Genomic DNA, 16897 nt, shown 5'->3' on the forward strand with positions numbered 1-16897 from the left:
TAAGAGATAAAAACCCTAGGAAACATTGTAAGTGGAGATTCTTCTTATGCACTCATCTAGTTTCTGGGTGCAGAAATTTCCCCAGCACCCTTGACCTTTATTTCTTTTCTAACCCTTGTTAGGAAGTGAAGCAATTTATGTAATTCATAAATTTTGAAGGGGAAGTAGACATGTGTAGCCCAGTTTGTTCCTCCATGTTTCTTTGAGATGAAGCTGCTTCAGGAGATAAGCTACATTGATCTGTTCCTCAATGTTATAAATTTTTTAAGAGAAATTCCCCATAGAAAGAAGCCTGTGTTTTTTCCTTATTGCTGTGGCTGAGTAAGTACATATGCATACATCTGAAGTGTAGTATGAAGTAGCAGATTGTTACCAAACATCTTAGCTATGTCCCCTTATCTATCATTAAAAATGATTCTTGATCTCTGTCTGACATTTTGTCAATATTTAAATTGGTTCCAAAATTTTTCTAGAATGCAGAAGTTATTTATTGGATGTCTTTAAACTCTAGTAGGTGTCATGACTGAATCAAATTGTAAGGTTCACAATTCATTCTTTTTTTGTAAACTTTTATTGGAGTAATGACTGTATATCAAATATTGTGCTCAATGCTAGTAATAGATGAATAAGATGTGTCCGCTTGCCCTTAAGCCACTTATAATCCAATGGAGAGGAAATAGACATGCAAGCAACAGGATAAAATATTGTGCCCTAAGCACTGCTTCACAATCTGTACAAAGTGTTCCAGAGACAGATAGGAGGGAGGTACTGCCTTCTGTCAAGAAGAGAAACTTTGGTAAGGAGGAATGAATTAGCAGGGTGGTTACTACTGAAATGAGAGGAAGGATGTAGAAAAGGGTGAAATTTTATGTGAAAAAGCTTTTCACCACATAATAGAACCAACTCTTAGCAAAAATATGTAGCAAGTCAAATTTATTTGTCAAACTCCTCATCTATGTATTTTTCTTTTTTCGGAGAACTTTCCTTTTCTTCTTGGGCATCCAAATATGTCTTGATGCTTGATTCCTTCTAATTATTAAGGTCAGTGACCTAAAATTGCTTTTATGTCAAAAACTTTCATGATTTGACTGGAGTTCCCCCTTGAAGGAATTTGCATTTTAGAAGAAGTCCAGCGGAGGTTGAAACCCTAACACAAATTAATGATATGTTAAGCCAGTGATGCTACAAACAATCTTTTCTGAAATTGCATCCTAAGTAAAATCTTGGAAGAAGCTGTTTGCAGTGACAACTAAGCATGCTGGCTTAAACCTATGGACTTTCCAGAGATCTTAAGACATATTTTTTGTAAGTTACTTGCCTGGATTTCTATTACAACCTTGGATATGATGTATCTAAAATATATCAACTCTATACTGAATTTGCATGAGCCTGATTTCAATTTTCTAATAGGTCTAAGAATGCTCAGGCTGCAGCTCAAGTTTAATCTAATCTTCCTTTAATCTTATTTTTATATCATGCCAAAATAATTAGTCAATAACATATGTTAATTTCAAGTGGTGATTCAACTGAGTGCAACGTCAGTTTTTGTTATGGTGCTGCATAATCATAATCTACAATATTACTAGAAGTGTAACATTTAGTAAGTCTTCCTAGCCAATGAGCAATCACTGACCATTTATTTCTCTTGAGTTGTCTTCTATTAAAATTATATACATTATTGGCTTTGTTGTAGGACTTAAATGTTCACCTTAAAAATGGATCTAAGCAATGAGGAGTAGGGAAGACTGGTCTCCTGGAATGGAGGTATTGAACTAAAAGAGAAGAGCAGAGGTGGGTAGGAATATGCAATTTAGCAATTCTGATATTTTAGGCACATCAATGCTAATTTATAATTCTTTAGACTGTACATATACGCTATTTCTTTGTATATATGATATTTTATGTTTAAAAATCTGTAAGGATTAAGCAGAAGATGAATTTTAAAGAACTAAAATGAGGACACAGCATAGTGGAGTTATGTAGAATGGAACAGAAGAAATTAGATGGTTTTCAGAATCAAACTTAGGTTTGTATTCCAGCATTGGCACATAGATGTGTGAAAACTGTATACATTACTTAACAAGTCTGAGATTCTATAGCCTCATCTATAAAATGTGACTAATAATTATTTAAGCTTGAAAGTAAGAAGAGCTACCCCCAGAATGGGAGATACAGGAGAAGTGGGTCTCATTTCAAACCAGAAGGAAACTGAGGGTTGATGGGGGCGGTGGGCAAGAGGGGAAAATGGGTGATGGGCATTCAAGAGGGCACTTCTTGGGATGAGCACTGGGTGTTGTATGTAAGCGAAGAATCATGGTAATCTACTCCCTAAGCCAAGAGCACACTGTATACACTGTATGTTAGCTAACTTGACAATAAATTATATTTAAAAAAAGAAAATTAAAGGAAAAACTGAAAATAATGGCAACACAAACTGCCCATGAAGTGTAGAGCTTGAATAGGAAAATGAGGTGCTGAATTATATATGAGGTCCCTTTAATATCAGTGCGCAGATTTCTGATCTTCCAGGTAACATCCCTTCTTTCCTTTATTCCTATTCCCAACCTTAAAAGTATTTTGGGATAGCTGAACAAATATAGACAAATACTACAAATATTACAAGCCATAGTATGCGATACAGTGTTGGATAACTATATGAGAAGCCAAATGGCAAATACATTACCTAAGATTACTTTTCATGCTAAATTAACTCTTTAAAGTGACTGGCACATTATTATAGGCTTAAGCCAATGACTGTATAGCATTTCCCTGGAATACAGTAATGGTACACAAACAGATATATAACAAAACTTAAGCTAGTGAAATGATAGGGAACATTTTCTAGGAGCTTCTTGGAGATTTTCTAGCAGAAAGAGAAGTCCAGGAAATTTTCGTTGTACCTTGACATTGTTATACACATGAGCAAGGTCTATAAATGTATAGCCTGAGAATTTCATTAGATTTCTTTATTGGATATGATCTTCATTAGATTTCCCCTCCATCCCCCAATGCCTAAGTCCCCAACCAAGTGAGCGAAATGACAGTAGCACCAGGTAACTAACATCATGGTTGAGTGACTACAACATGGTTGCTAGAAAAGAACCCAAGTATCTGGAAAGCTAGCACAGACCTGAAATGAGGTCAGTTAGAAAAAAGGTAACCTCAGGATATTTTAAAATAAAGCATACCACTTCTGCAACTGAATGTTCTATAATTCTTTATCTTATTTACCATAGATCATCCAAAGCTTGATTGTTTTTCAATCCTTGATTCATTAACATTTATTTTATGATTCTTAACAAGGATGGTTTATCACCTTTTTGAAGGAGGAAACTAAGACAATAAACAAAATGTCAAAAAGAAGTAGCTTAAAAGCAATAATAATCATGGCAAAAGTGACAGATGACAACTCGATATGGAAGAAAGCACAGATGGAATTCTATTACCACAGTTCATAGTAATGGGTATCTATAAAACTCCTTGAATCATCAGAAGAAGTTTCAATCATGTTCAATAACTTCTAACATGAAGGAAGGAACATGACTAATCATCATGATTTTCACTAAACTGGTTAATACGAAAATATTTGGCATTTGGAAAGGTAACATTCAATTATTTGAAAACAATATAATTTTAAGTGTTATCTCCTGATAATATCAAATAGACTTTTTTTGTTAATGGAAAGTATAATATCATTGCCATAAGGGTAGAATTATGTTTTTAGGAATTTAAATTCTATAAGAAGTTTAAATAAAAAAAACTTTTTTCAATGTGTTTTTCTTATTATTCAGAAACTCAATAGATAGATAGGCTTTGTGGAATTTTAGTTTCCATAATACAGACTCAGTTTAATTCTGAGGAAAAATTACACCTTCATAAACATTTCCCTATATAAAAATAGTAGTGTTTTTGTTTAAATAGGCCAGAGTCATTACTATGCTACCAAGAATTTCTTAGTATTACAGTTCTTAGAATTACAGTTCTTGAAAAAGAAACTGTAAAAACAAACAAACAAACATTATAACAAAGCTTAACTAAAGGGGAAGTATATACAGCTTAAAGTTATATGCAGGTAAAATCAAAGAAAATATAAGTTTGTAAAAAAAAATTGAGGATTGTTTATCATTATGGAATGACTTTCTTCATTATGTTTGATTTTGAACTTTTTAAAATATAATTATAGTCCCTCTAGCTTTCATTTAAATAGCATGAGATATATATATATGTATATATATATATACATATATATATATACTTTGATATATATATATATACACATATATATATACTTTGATATATATATATATACACATATATATATACTTTGATATATATATATATACTTTTATATTTAATCATCTGTGTCTTTAAAGAGATGTTTTTTATAGGCAACACATGTTGTCTTTCCTTTTTATCCAATCTGACAAGCTCTACCTTTTTTTTTTTTTAATTTGAGAGAGAGAGAGAGAGAGAGAGAGAGAGAGAGAGAGAACATGAGCAGGGGAGGGGCAGAGGTAGAGAGAAAGATAATCTTAAGCAGGCCTCCAAGCTCAGCACAGAATTCAATGGTGGACTCAATCCCATGACCCTGAGATCATGACCTAATCCAAAATCATGACTTGGAAGCTCAACTGACTGAGCCAACCAGGTGCTCCAACAAGCTCTGCCTTTTAATTGAAACATTTACACCATTTATAATTAATGTAATTATCGATATCATAAGGCTTAATGCTGCCATTTTATTATTTTTTGTTTGTTCCTTGGTTTTTCATTCCTCTGGCTTTTTTTTTCTTGCCTTCATATGGGTTATTTGGATATTTTTAGCTCAATTTTTATTTATAATTTATTTTTATTTATTTATGATTTTGAGTATATAATTTTGTATAATTTTCTTAGTGGTTGCTCTGGATAACATAACATAACTATGTAACTATCACAATTTACTGGATTTTCAATGTCATTACCACTTCGTGTGAAATAGAGATCCTTATTTACATTTAGGTCCCTTTACTCTCCCTACTTCATATATGTACTTATATTAATTAGTTCTTCTACATACGTTGTGCACTTTATCAAGTTCTGCTATAATTTTTACTTCAACAATAAAATATGACAGAAAAGAATGTCCTTTTAAGTTTAGTTCTATTTTTACTCAATTTTGTTGTTCTTCTTTCACATCATTAGAATTTGTGTTCCTTTATAGGTAAAAGGCTAAGTCTTTGTTATTTCTCTCTGGTTCTAAGATTTTCTTCTTTATCTTTAGTTTTCGTAAGTTTAATTATGACATATCTTATTGGGGATTTTTAGGTTTTATCATTTTTAGAGTTCATCTAGCCTCTTGAATCTCTAAACTTATGTCTTTTACCAATTTGGGAAGTATAACCAATACTATTACAAATTCTTTTTTTTTAGATGCTCTTTCTCTTCTCTTTCTAAGATCCTATTATTTTTACAGAAATTCTAGAAGTTTTGTCCATTTTTGTTAAGTCTATTAATCTCTTTGTTGTTCAGATTGAGTAAATTTGAATAATTTGTCTTCCAGCTCACTTACCTTATTCTTTGCCATTTTCACTCTAGTATTGAGTCTATTCAGCAAGATTTTTATTTTGGTCATTAAACTTTTCAGTTATATGATTTCTATTTTTAATAACTTATTTCTTTGTTGAGATTTTCTATTTTTTTTCACTTGTGTCAAGAGATTATGTAATTGTTGAAGCATTTTTGTAATGCCTGCTTCAATTCCTTGTCATATAATTTCAACATCTGATTCATCTTAGTACTGGTGTCAGATAATTGTGATTTTCCTGGTTCTTGATATACTAGTATAATACCATTTTTACCTTACAAATATATAATAAATCCATTGGTATAATACAGTTTTCTTTTTTTTAATGTTTATTTATTTTTGAGAGACAGAGTGTGAGTGGAGGAGGTGCAGAGAGAGAGGAAAACAGCAGATCCAAAACTGGCTCCACACTGACAGCAGACAGCCTGATGCAGGGTTCTAACTCGAGAACCATTAGATCATGGCCTGAGCTGGAGTTGGATGCTCAACTGACTAAGCCACCCAGGCACCCCAGAGTAATACAATTTTCAATCCTATCTTGGACATTTCTGGTTGTTATGGTTGGAGACTCTTGAACCTGTAAGAATCTTCTACTTTTACCAGGCACTTATCCTATTTAGATTTAGCATATAGATTCTGGACTACTTTTGTGGGTTTTAATTACAATGACAGTTTTCTAATCCCTTGTAATGCTAATGCTATTCTGGTCTGCTTTATTCTTCTGGCACTGTGGGCTATTGCTCACACACTACTGGTGACATCTGCCACAATGAAAGTGCCTTTCTGGGAACCCTAATGTTGCAGAGTACCTTTCTGGGAAGGCACAGAAACCACAGGGTCTGGGTCTACTTATGCCACTGGGTGGAAGGCAGGAAAACACAGGCTTTCACAGCCACTCTCCCCTGCTACCTGCTACTGAAGGTGGATTAAAGTGCCTGTCAGCTGGGATTTTAGAATGTTGGTTAGGGCTCTCTACAAGATATCTACTGGGCTTCTCTCCCATTCCTTTGGATTGGAAGAACAGGCTTTTCTTGCTTATTACTATGTGTTTGTTGTTGTTGTTGTTGTTATTCATGTCTTTTGACAGTGCCAGTTTGCAGTTATCTATGGTGTCCAGTCCAGGGATATATGGAAGATAAAAAAAAACAAAACAAAACTCAAAAAACACACAATGTTGTCTTTCCTCAATTACTGAAGTCCCAGCCAGTTTTTCTTCTTCTTTTAAGCTTTCAGAGTCCTTTCACTGAATAATTTTCAGGGAAAATTAGAAGGGAAAATCAGGGAAAACTGAGTTCTTGGCATCTGTTTTAAAATGAAAAATTTGTCCTTCCATTCTTGCTCCCTCCCTTCCTTTCCTCCTTCCTCTTTTCCTTTGTTTCTCTCTTTCTTTCTCCCTTTCTTTGTCTTTGTTTCTAATTCTTTCTCTCCTCTTCCCCTCTCTTTCAAGGGGACTCTTATGGTACACTTTTATTTTAAAAGTTAAGTAATTAATTTCTTCACTTTTCTGAAATATTTGTTAAATATCTCCTAAGTTCGAGACACTACATTATGTGTGGCTGATATAATGGTAAATAAGACAGATATCTTGCTCTTCAAAGAGTTGATAGTGTGATTTAAAAAAGCTTATCAAGGGGCACCTGGGTGGCTCAGTTGGTTAAGCATCTGACTTTGGCTCAGGTAGTGATCTCCTGGTCTGTGAGTTCAAGCCCCATGTTGGGCTCTGTACTGACAGCTCAGAGCCTGGAGCCTGCTTTGGATTCTGTGTCTCGCTCTTTCTCTGTCCCTCTCCTACTCAAACTCTGCCTCTCTCTCTCAAAAATAAATAAACATTAAAAAATTTTAAATAAAAATGTTTGTCTAGATGTTTCTGGAGGCAGATCTCATTTAAGTGACTGTATAGCATACTGTAAGAGATTTTAATATGTAGTCACATGTGTTTATTACCTGGAGAAGTATACTCAACTAAGTCTGATGACTTTTTCCTTTGAATCACTCTGATTTCTTTCTTAAAACAATTTGTAATTCTTAGGTTGTTTTCTCATTTTTTATTTCTTTATATATTTGTCATTATTTCCCTTCATCTTTTTGGGGGGCATATTTCCCTTGTATTCATGGGTTTTCTCTATTTGTTCTTCAAATATCTGATATTTTGGGGTGCCTGGATGGCTCAATTGGTTGAGCGTCTGACTCTTGATTTCAACTCAGGTCATGATACCAGGGTCATGGAATTGAGGCCCAATGTCAGGCTCTACGATTAGCGTGGAGCCTGCTTGAGATTCTCTCTCTGCCCCTTTCCCCCCCTGCTAGCTCTCTCTCTCTCTTACTCTCTCTCTCTCAAAAATAAATAAATAACAAATAAAAATTTTAAAATCATCTAACATTTTACAATGTCAAATTTTCTTTTATGGACTCCCATGAAGATTATATCGAGTTTCTTGTAATACCTTTCCTCATCAGAGTTCATTTTTATTTCTGCTTTTTACTTGTCGAAAAAAAAATTCTGCCTTTTCCTTATTTTTTACTTTGCAATGGGGCACCTGGGTGGCTCAGTTGGTTAAGTGTACTACTTCAGCTCAGGTCAAGATCTTGAGGTTTGTGGGTTTGAGCCCTGCTTTGGGCTTTGTGCTGACAGCTCAAAGCCTGGAGCCTGTTTCAGATTTTGTGTCTCCTTCTCTCTCTGCCCCTCCCCCACTTGTGCCCTGTCTCTCTCTGTCTCTCAAAAATAAATAAATGTTCAAAAAATCTCTTTATACCTTGCAGGTATTTAATAGAATATTTATATTCTTGTGATTATTAAAAAATTCATACTACTTTATTTTTTTTCATTTCTACATTCAATATTTTTCAAAGGTATACTCTTCCTTTCCAAGGTAATTTTTGTTGTTGTTCTCTGATTCTATACCATTTAAAAATATATATATTCTGTCCCCCATCACTGAATATGTTCAGGAATTAAAAGAACACCCAAGTGGTTGAAATACAGAGAGTAAAGGGATAGTGTGAGATGAAGTTGAAGGGGTGGGTACAAGTTAGACTCTGGGAGGTCCTATAAACTATAGTAAGGCTTTTGTCTTTCTTGAATGAGCAATGGAAATCCATAGGATCATTTCAAAATGAAAGATTTTCAGAAGTGTATATAGGAGAACCACTTTTTGGAGTATCTGGTAGAATCTTAAAATCTTTGCAAAGGAAATGATTTGTGAGCAGATTCAAAACGTATTCAGAAGGCAAAATTAAGAAGCCTTGAAATTATGGTGGCTATAGGAGGAAAGTGAGAAAAAGGTATGAAAAAAATCACTTCTAGCTTTATGTCTTTTGAAACTGGACAGTTCAGAAGATACAACATGCAGACAAAAAAAAAACAGTGGAAGAAGCTCAGGTTTTGAGGGAAAGAGCACTGATTTTGAGACTTTGAGGTACTTTTTTAAATTATGTTTATTTTTGAGAGAGAGAAACCGAGTATGAACCAGGTAGGGGCAGAGAGAGAGAGAGAGATGAAACACAGAATCCAAAGCAGGTTCCAGGCTCCAAGCTGTCAGCATAGAGCCTGACATGGGGTTCAAACTCATGAATTGTGAGATAATGACCCAAGCAGAAGTCAGACAGCCAACCAACTGAGCCATACACTTTGAGGTACTTTTAAGAAAACCAGGGAATGTGTCAAGTAGATATTCCGATATATGGAGAGAGGCCTGGGTTGGAGGTACCAATCTGTGAGGAATCTGATTATAGTAATAATTGATGCTGTGAGTGTAATTAGGTTGTTCATGGAAAGAGTATTTTTGGAAGAAGAATTCAAACAGTCTTCAGAAATTTTAATATGTAATGGATGGAAATAGCAAGTTGAGCATGCAAAAAAGTAATCAGAGAGATGGACAAAAATCAGAAAAGTATTGTATTATGGTAGTCAAAAAAATTTATTTCAAAAGAGAATCAATAGCATTGATTTGTGCTAAGAAGTTAAATAAAAAGGACATTATAAAATTTTTTCACTGAATTTAGCAAGTGGTAGGCAGAATTCTAAGGTGGCCCCATGGTCATCATAACCCCAAGTTCAGAACACCAAGTTCAAGCCCTATATAATTCCCTCCCCTTGGATACGGGTAGGATCTGTGATTTGTTTATAGCCAATATGTGGGGGATAAGCTTAGGAATGCCCTGGGCTTACACTAATGGGTTAACAAGGCATAAAGAAATACAAAGCCATAAAATGCTTACACTCAAGTTTGGGTAAACCAGATTGGCACCTCATGAATAGGGAGATGCAAAGGTACCAGGAATAGGGAGGTGCAAAGGCACCCCAAAATAGAGAGGAGGTCCAGGGCCTCCAGAATAGAAAGGGAGGGGCAAAGGCCCAAAATAGGAACGGGCACAAAGGTGCCCAATACATAGGTATATGAAATAAACAAGATTAGATATTCATGGTGGAAGCACCCCTAATTTAGTACTATAGCATAAAGGCTGCTTTCACAGGAGAATAGGGCCAAGTTCGGTAAATTGGTGAATTGGACTATGGACCGCTCCGCTGCAGGCAAAGCAGCCCAGAACGGAGATGGTTAACAAAAGAAAAGGTGTCTTGTCAACCCTGAGGTTATTTCCTCTACCTGTCTCATCCCCTAGACTAGCTAAGATAAACAGAGATACTGCTTCATGCCCCCTGTAAACAACCTTCCTTCCAACTGCCCAGATCCCAGATTTTGTTTTGTATTAACCCAGACCCCTAATCCCAAGTATCTTCAAAACTCTTTTTTGCTCACGTCCACAAGTTAATGTTCACAGATTCATTGTCTCTTTGTGCACGTCCATCGCCATGTTTGTAAGCTTTCTGATCTTAATAAAAATGGGCAAGGACCCTTGTTTGGGGCTCTTGTCTTTTACCAGACATTAGCCATCTCTTGCTTTAATCCTGCATCTACTCTTTTGCTGGCCAAAAGAGAACTTTAGACTTAGAGTCTATAACACCAACAGAATATGGAAAAGGTGACGGTGTAGTTAAGGTCCCAAATCAGTTCACTGTGAATTAAACAAAAGTGAGATTATCTTGGGTGAGCCTGGCTTAATCGGCTGGAAGCCCTTAAAAGATGGATAGGGCCTTCCCTGAGGACAGAGTCTTCTTGTTGTCTCAATGAAGTGAGCACATACTGAGAACATATATGTAGCAAGGAACTGTAGGAGGTATCTAACACCTAAAGATGGCTTCCCGCTAGATGCCAGCAAAAAGCAGGGCTTTGGCCATACAACCACAAGGAAACAAATTCTTCCAACAACCTGAGCAAGCTCAGAAATGGCTGTTTCCTCAACTGAGCTCCTGGTAAGATCCTGAAGCAGAGAACCTGGCTAAGCCCACCCTGGACTCCCAACCCACAGACACTGCAAGATAATAAATGATGTTTTAGCCACTAAGTTTGTGTAATCTGTTGCATGGCAATTAAAAACAAATAACAGCAACACAAAGCAATTATTGGTGGTCTGAATGAAAGCTATTTTAGTTGAGTGACTGGGTAGGACCCAGATTGCATGGGTTTGGACGACTGAGTGGGAAATAAGTAAATGGGGTGAGTATAGATGACTCTTTACAGAGGCTTATCTAGGAATAAAACAGAATGTAGTGCTGTAGCTGAATGGGGCTGTGGTTTGGCAGACAAATTTATATCTTTGTTTTTTTTAATAGGATGTAAGTTGAGCATATTTCAAAGCCTGTCTTTTACAGGGAGCAATTTATTTTTACTGAAAGTTTGCTTGACTATGCTAGATGTAAAATATCAAGATATAATTCACATGAAATAATTGGTTAAGAGCTATGTCTGGTGACCTAATGTTGGTCTTCACTTGGAAATACTGCAGAAAAGTATAAAATATTATAAAAGAGAGCAGTATGAATTATGCTACTTAGCAAAACCTTCCGTATCCAATATCTCCAAATAAAAGAGGCTTCTCCTTGCATCTAAAGGAGTCAATTTCTACTGTTCCTTCCAATTCAAAGGGGAACCCACATTTAGCTTTCTATGATGGCTTTCTTAGGTGGCAGCTTTCCATGGGAATTGACCCAGCAAGTCTTGGTCAAGATCCCATATGGAATTTGTAGAATAATAAAGAACGATGCTGCTGTGTGAGAAAATTACTACCTAACATGAATTACTATTTAACACTGCTGCAAGAATTTCAGATTTATGTCATTTGTTCACAAACTGTTGCTTGCTGTGCATTATTGTTTCTAAAGATAGTGGTGGTAATTTCTATTAATTTCCATTTCTGTGATCAGAAACATGCTTTATTATCTTCACACAGATGCTAAGTTTGAAATAAGAATAATAATAACAAGTGAAGCAAAAGAGAGAAGAAAGAAAAGAAAACTATGTCCCAGGTTCTATACCAAGTACTTAATACAGGCATACCTCAATTTATTGCATGGCACTTGATTGTTTCACAGATAATTGTGTTTTTACAAACTAAAGGTTTGTGGCAACCCGGTGTCGAGCAAGTCTATCTGTATCATTTTTCAAACTGCATTTGTTCACTGCACATCTCTGTCACATTTCAGTTTTCTCACAATATGTCAAACTTTTTCACTACTATTATATTTGTTATGGTGATATCATGTGATCTTTGATGTTGCTATTACAATTGTTTTGGGGGGCCACAAACTATGCTCATGTAAGATGGCAAGTTTAATCAATAAATGTATGTGTTCTGTTTCACCACCTGCCATCTTTCTCCCTCTCCTAAAGCCTCTGTATCTTCTGAGACACAACAATATTGAAATAGGTCAATTAATAACCCTCTGAAGTGTTCAAGTGAAAGGAATAATCACATGTCTCTAATTTTAAATCAAAAGCTAGAAATGATTAAGCTCAGTGAGGACAGTAAGCCAAAAGCCAAGACTCTTGTGCTAGTTAGCCAGGTTGTAAATGCAAAGGAAAAGTTCTTGAAGGAAATTAAATATGCTATTTCGGTGAACACATGGATGATAAGAAAGCAAAATACCTTTATTGCTAATCTGGATAAAGTTTGCATGGTCTGGATAGATCAAACTAGCCCCAATAGTCCGCTAAACCAAAGCGTAATCCCGAGCAGGGTCCTAACTCTCTTCAATTCTATGAAGGCTGAGAGAGGTGAGGAAGCTGCAGAAGAAAAGTCTGAAGCTAGTAGAGATTAGTTCATGAAATTTAAGGAAAGAAACCAACTCTAATAACACAAAAATGAAAGGTGAAGTAATAAGTGCAGATGTAGAAGCTGCAGCAAGTTATCCAGAAAAATCTAGCTACGATAATGAATGAAGATGGCTACACTAAACAACAGATTTTTAATGTGGATAAAACAGCCTTCTATTGTTTGGAGATGTCATCTAGGACTTTCCTAGTTAGAAAGGAAAAATCAGTGCCTGGACAGGCTGACTCTCCTCTTAGGGGACTAGAGCCGCTGGTGACTTTATGTTGAAATCAGTGCTCAATGACCATTCCAAAACTCCTAGGGCCTTTAAGAATTATGCTAAATCATTGGTGCCTGGGTGGCTCAGTGGGTTAAGTGTCCAACTTTGGCTCAGGTCATGATCTCAAACCATGATCTCAAACCATGATCTGGTTTGTGAGTTCCAGCCCTGCATAGGGCTCTGTGCTTATGGGCTCTGTGCTGACAATTTGGAGCCTGGAGCCTGCTTCAGAATCTGTGTCTCCCTCTCTCTCTACCCCTCCCCCACTCATGCCCTGTCTCTCATTCTCAAAGATAAAATAAATAAACACTAATTTTTAAAAAAAAATTAAAAAAGATAATTATGCTAAAGCTACTCTGCCTATGCTCTATAAATGGAACAAAGCCTGGATGACAGCACATCTGTTTGTAGCACGGTTTACCAGATATTTTCAGTCCACTGTTGAGACCCACTGATTAGAAAAAAAAAGATTCCTTTCAAAATATTACTGCTTACTGACAATATATCTGGTCACTGAAGAGCTCTCATGAACATGTACAACAAGATTCATGTTGTCTTCCTGCCTATTAACCTAACCTCCATGCTGCAGTCCATGGACCAAGGAATCATTTAGACTTTCAAATTTTATTATTTATGAAATACATTTTGTAAGATTATAGCTGCCATATACGGTGATTTCTCTGATGACTCTGGGCAAAGTGAGTTGAAAACTCTGGAAAGAATTCACCATTCTACATTTGTGATTAAGGACATTTGTAATTCATGGGAAGAGGTCAAAATGTCAACATTAACAGAAGTTTGGAAGAAGTTGATTCCAACCTCCTGGATGACTTTGAGGGACTCAAGACTTCAGTGAAGGAAGTAGTTGCAGATGTGGGGGAACTAGCAAAAGAACTAGAATTAGAAGTGGAGCTTGAAGATGTGACTGAATTGCTGCAATCTCATGATCAAACCTTAACAGATAAGTTGTTTCTTATGGATGAGCAAAGAGAGTGGTTTTGTGAGGTGGAAACTACTCCTGGTGAAGATGCTGTGAAGATTGTTAAAATGACAACAAACGATTGAGAATATTGCATAAAGTTAGTTGATAAAGCAGTGGCAGGGTTTGAGAGATTTGACTCCAATTTTGAAAGAAGTTCTACCATAGGTGAAATGGTATCAAACAGCATTACATATTGCAGAGAAATCGTTCGTGAAAAGTAAATCGGTATAGCAAAATGTTTTGTTGTCTCATTTTAAGGAATCGCCACAGCAATCCCAACCTTCAGCAACCACCGCCCTCATCAGGCAGCAGGCATCAACACCAGCAAGGTTCACCACCAGCAAGAAGATTACAACTCACTGAAAGCTCAGATACAGTTTGCACTTTTTAGCAATAAAGTATTTTTTTTATTTAGATTGTACATCACTTTGTTAACCATAATGTTATTGCAGACTTGACAGACCACAGTATAGTATAAACATAACTTTTAATATGCACTGGGAAACCAAAAAAATTCATTTGACTCATTTTATGGTGATATTCACTTTATGATATCCCCATTGTCTGGAACTGAACCCACAATATCTCCAAGGTATGCCTGTATAAATACCTTCCTTTAATTCTCAAAACAACACTATAAGGTAGACTCTATCACTATCCTCATTTTTCAGATTAGTAAATGGCGTCTTAGATTAAAAAAATAATACCCAGATTCCTGCAGCTGGTCATACTAGTGTCACATTAGAGAATAAACTCTTCTGTGAGACTCTGAAGTTAATGTATTAATTAATTAATATGATATACTGCTTCCATTCTGAAAAAGAGGATTTCTTGGGGAATTAACACTGTTTGGTAACAAAGCAAGAAGAATTGTTCATTATACTAACAAGGCATAACTAAGACCTCTCTAGAAAAGAATAACATTTTATAAGTTTCTTATTTCTCATTATGTCTTCCCATGTTCAATAACTTAGTCAACCCAACTGAGTTCCTGAGATGATATTTGAAAAATGCCCTGACTGCCACAATCCAATTGATGAGGACTTGCTTGTGAATACAAGCATCAGTTATGTTATATAACTTCCATAAGACAAGAATAAAACTTAACTCTAAAATATGCCTACCTTCATTAGTCTTTTGTATCCATGATGATTTACTATCGTCTGCAGGCAGTCGTTTGACTTAGCCTAGTGGTTTTCAAATTTAAGTTGGCATCAGAATGCTCTGCAGGGTTTCTTCTAAACACACAGATTACTGCACCCAACTCTCAGAGGTTTTGATTCAGTAGTTGTGGATCACAGCTCTTAAAATTTGCACTTCTAACAACTTCCCAGATGCTGCTACTGTGTTTGCTCTGGAGAGCATGCTTTGAGAACCAATGGCCCAGATCTGGCTTCAGAAACCCTTTCCTGTAAAGAATCAGGTAAATACTTTTGGCTTTGTGAGCCATCTAATCTCTGTCATAATTACTCAACTTTTCCTGTGTAGTGTGAAAGCAGCCATACACAATACCTAAAGAAACAGAGATGGCTATGTTTCAAAATTTTTTTTTTTTTTTTTTTTTACAGAAACAAGTGTCAGGCTGGATTTGGTCAATGGACTCAATGGTCAACCTCTGGCCTAGACTAACTCAGAGTTTTGAAAAAACACTTTATATATGTTAAATAGCAATTCTGAGAGAATCATTGGTAGATTCATTCACAAAACTTTCTTATAAGTTTTAAAATAAAACTTATAGAGAACTAAGCTATTTGTGTTAAACCAGCATAGAGGAGAAACCCCAGAGCTTCCCTATGAACCCAATAAAAGAGCAGTACTTTTATGTAAGAGTCTGCTTCTTATAGTTTTAATTTTATCATGCCCAGAATTCAATTTTCATTTTCAAATTTTAGTTTTAATTGGATATTGTTATAGTGTTAAAAGCCATAAATCTATGAAATAAAAGAAAACTAACACTAAAAAAACTAACACTGTCCTGAATGACATAGATGATAACCCAATCAGATTGTCTATTAACTTTATAATAAAACAAAATAGAATGAAAACACTCTACCTGCCATGAGTGTGCCCAGTTTTAATTATTCGGTCTTTACTCAGAACTGCATGCTCGAAACTAATTTAAAATGCCAATATTATCTAAAAAGTCAATTAAACTACATATGCCAGTGAACCAACCACATTAGCTCTATCCTTATAAAATGTAAGTTTCTGTAAAAGGAAAAAAAAATCGCATACATTTTGGTCATAATAGAATGTGTTTTAGTTCCCTGAAAGTAATTATATGCAAATAGCAAGAGGAAAGTTAGTATTATTGGTCATCTTATAAACTTAAAATGCAAATATTATGTCAAACGTCTCCAACAATGCTACAGGCTAGAAATATTAAAATAAAGTCTCCATAGACAATTCCATATTCTAATATTTACTAATCTGCAGATGGAGTAAAATGATTTTATGGTAAGATATATGACTTCCATCTTTCAAAATATTTTCGTAAATTTGATTGTTTCCTTTTGATCAATGTTTTTGATCAAATGTTTCCTTTTGAGCAATGGTTTTGTTTACCATTAGATATTTATTCTTTAGTCTAATGCAATGGTTTTCAAGGGGTTCTCAGTTTTAAAAAATGTTGAAAAAGTGTTGTGGTCAAATGAAACCGGAAACTATTGATTTGAAACACATTTCAAAAGTTTCTTTTACATCAGGACTCCTCAGAAACATTAATATTCATAGTATGAATATCTAAGAAAGACGTGGTAGACTATGCAGCCTTTTCCAATCTCATTTGAACATGGAATCCAATTATCAGTAGAATATCTTGATGTACAAGAGAAACAGTCAACAGAACAATATTCCTAGTGTCTGAATCAAGGCATCATATAGTCATACGGTTTTAAAAATAAATTCAATTTGATTCAAT

At 35.3% G+C, this 16897-nt stretch overlaps 1 protein-coding gene across 11 annotated transcripts in view; it reads right to left on the bottom strand.

The window, feature by feature from the left end:
- Positions 1 to 16897, bottom strand: part of LRRC7 (leucine rich repeat containing 7) — a 560700-nt gene that overhangs the window by 438269 nt on the left and 105534 nt on the right. The gene's annotated exons all lie outside the window — the stretch shown is intronic.

Source organism: Neofelis nebulosa, chromosome 2, assembly GCF_028018385.1.
Source record: "Neofelis nebulosa isolate mNeoNeb1 chromosome 2, mNeoNeb1.pri, whole genome shotgun sequence".
Classification (NCBI taxonomy): domain Eukaryota; kingdom Metazoa; phylum Chordata; class Mammalia; order Carnivora; family Felidae; genus Neofelis; species Neofelis nebulosa.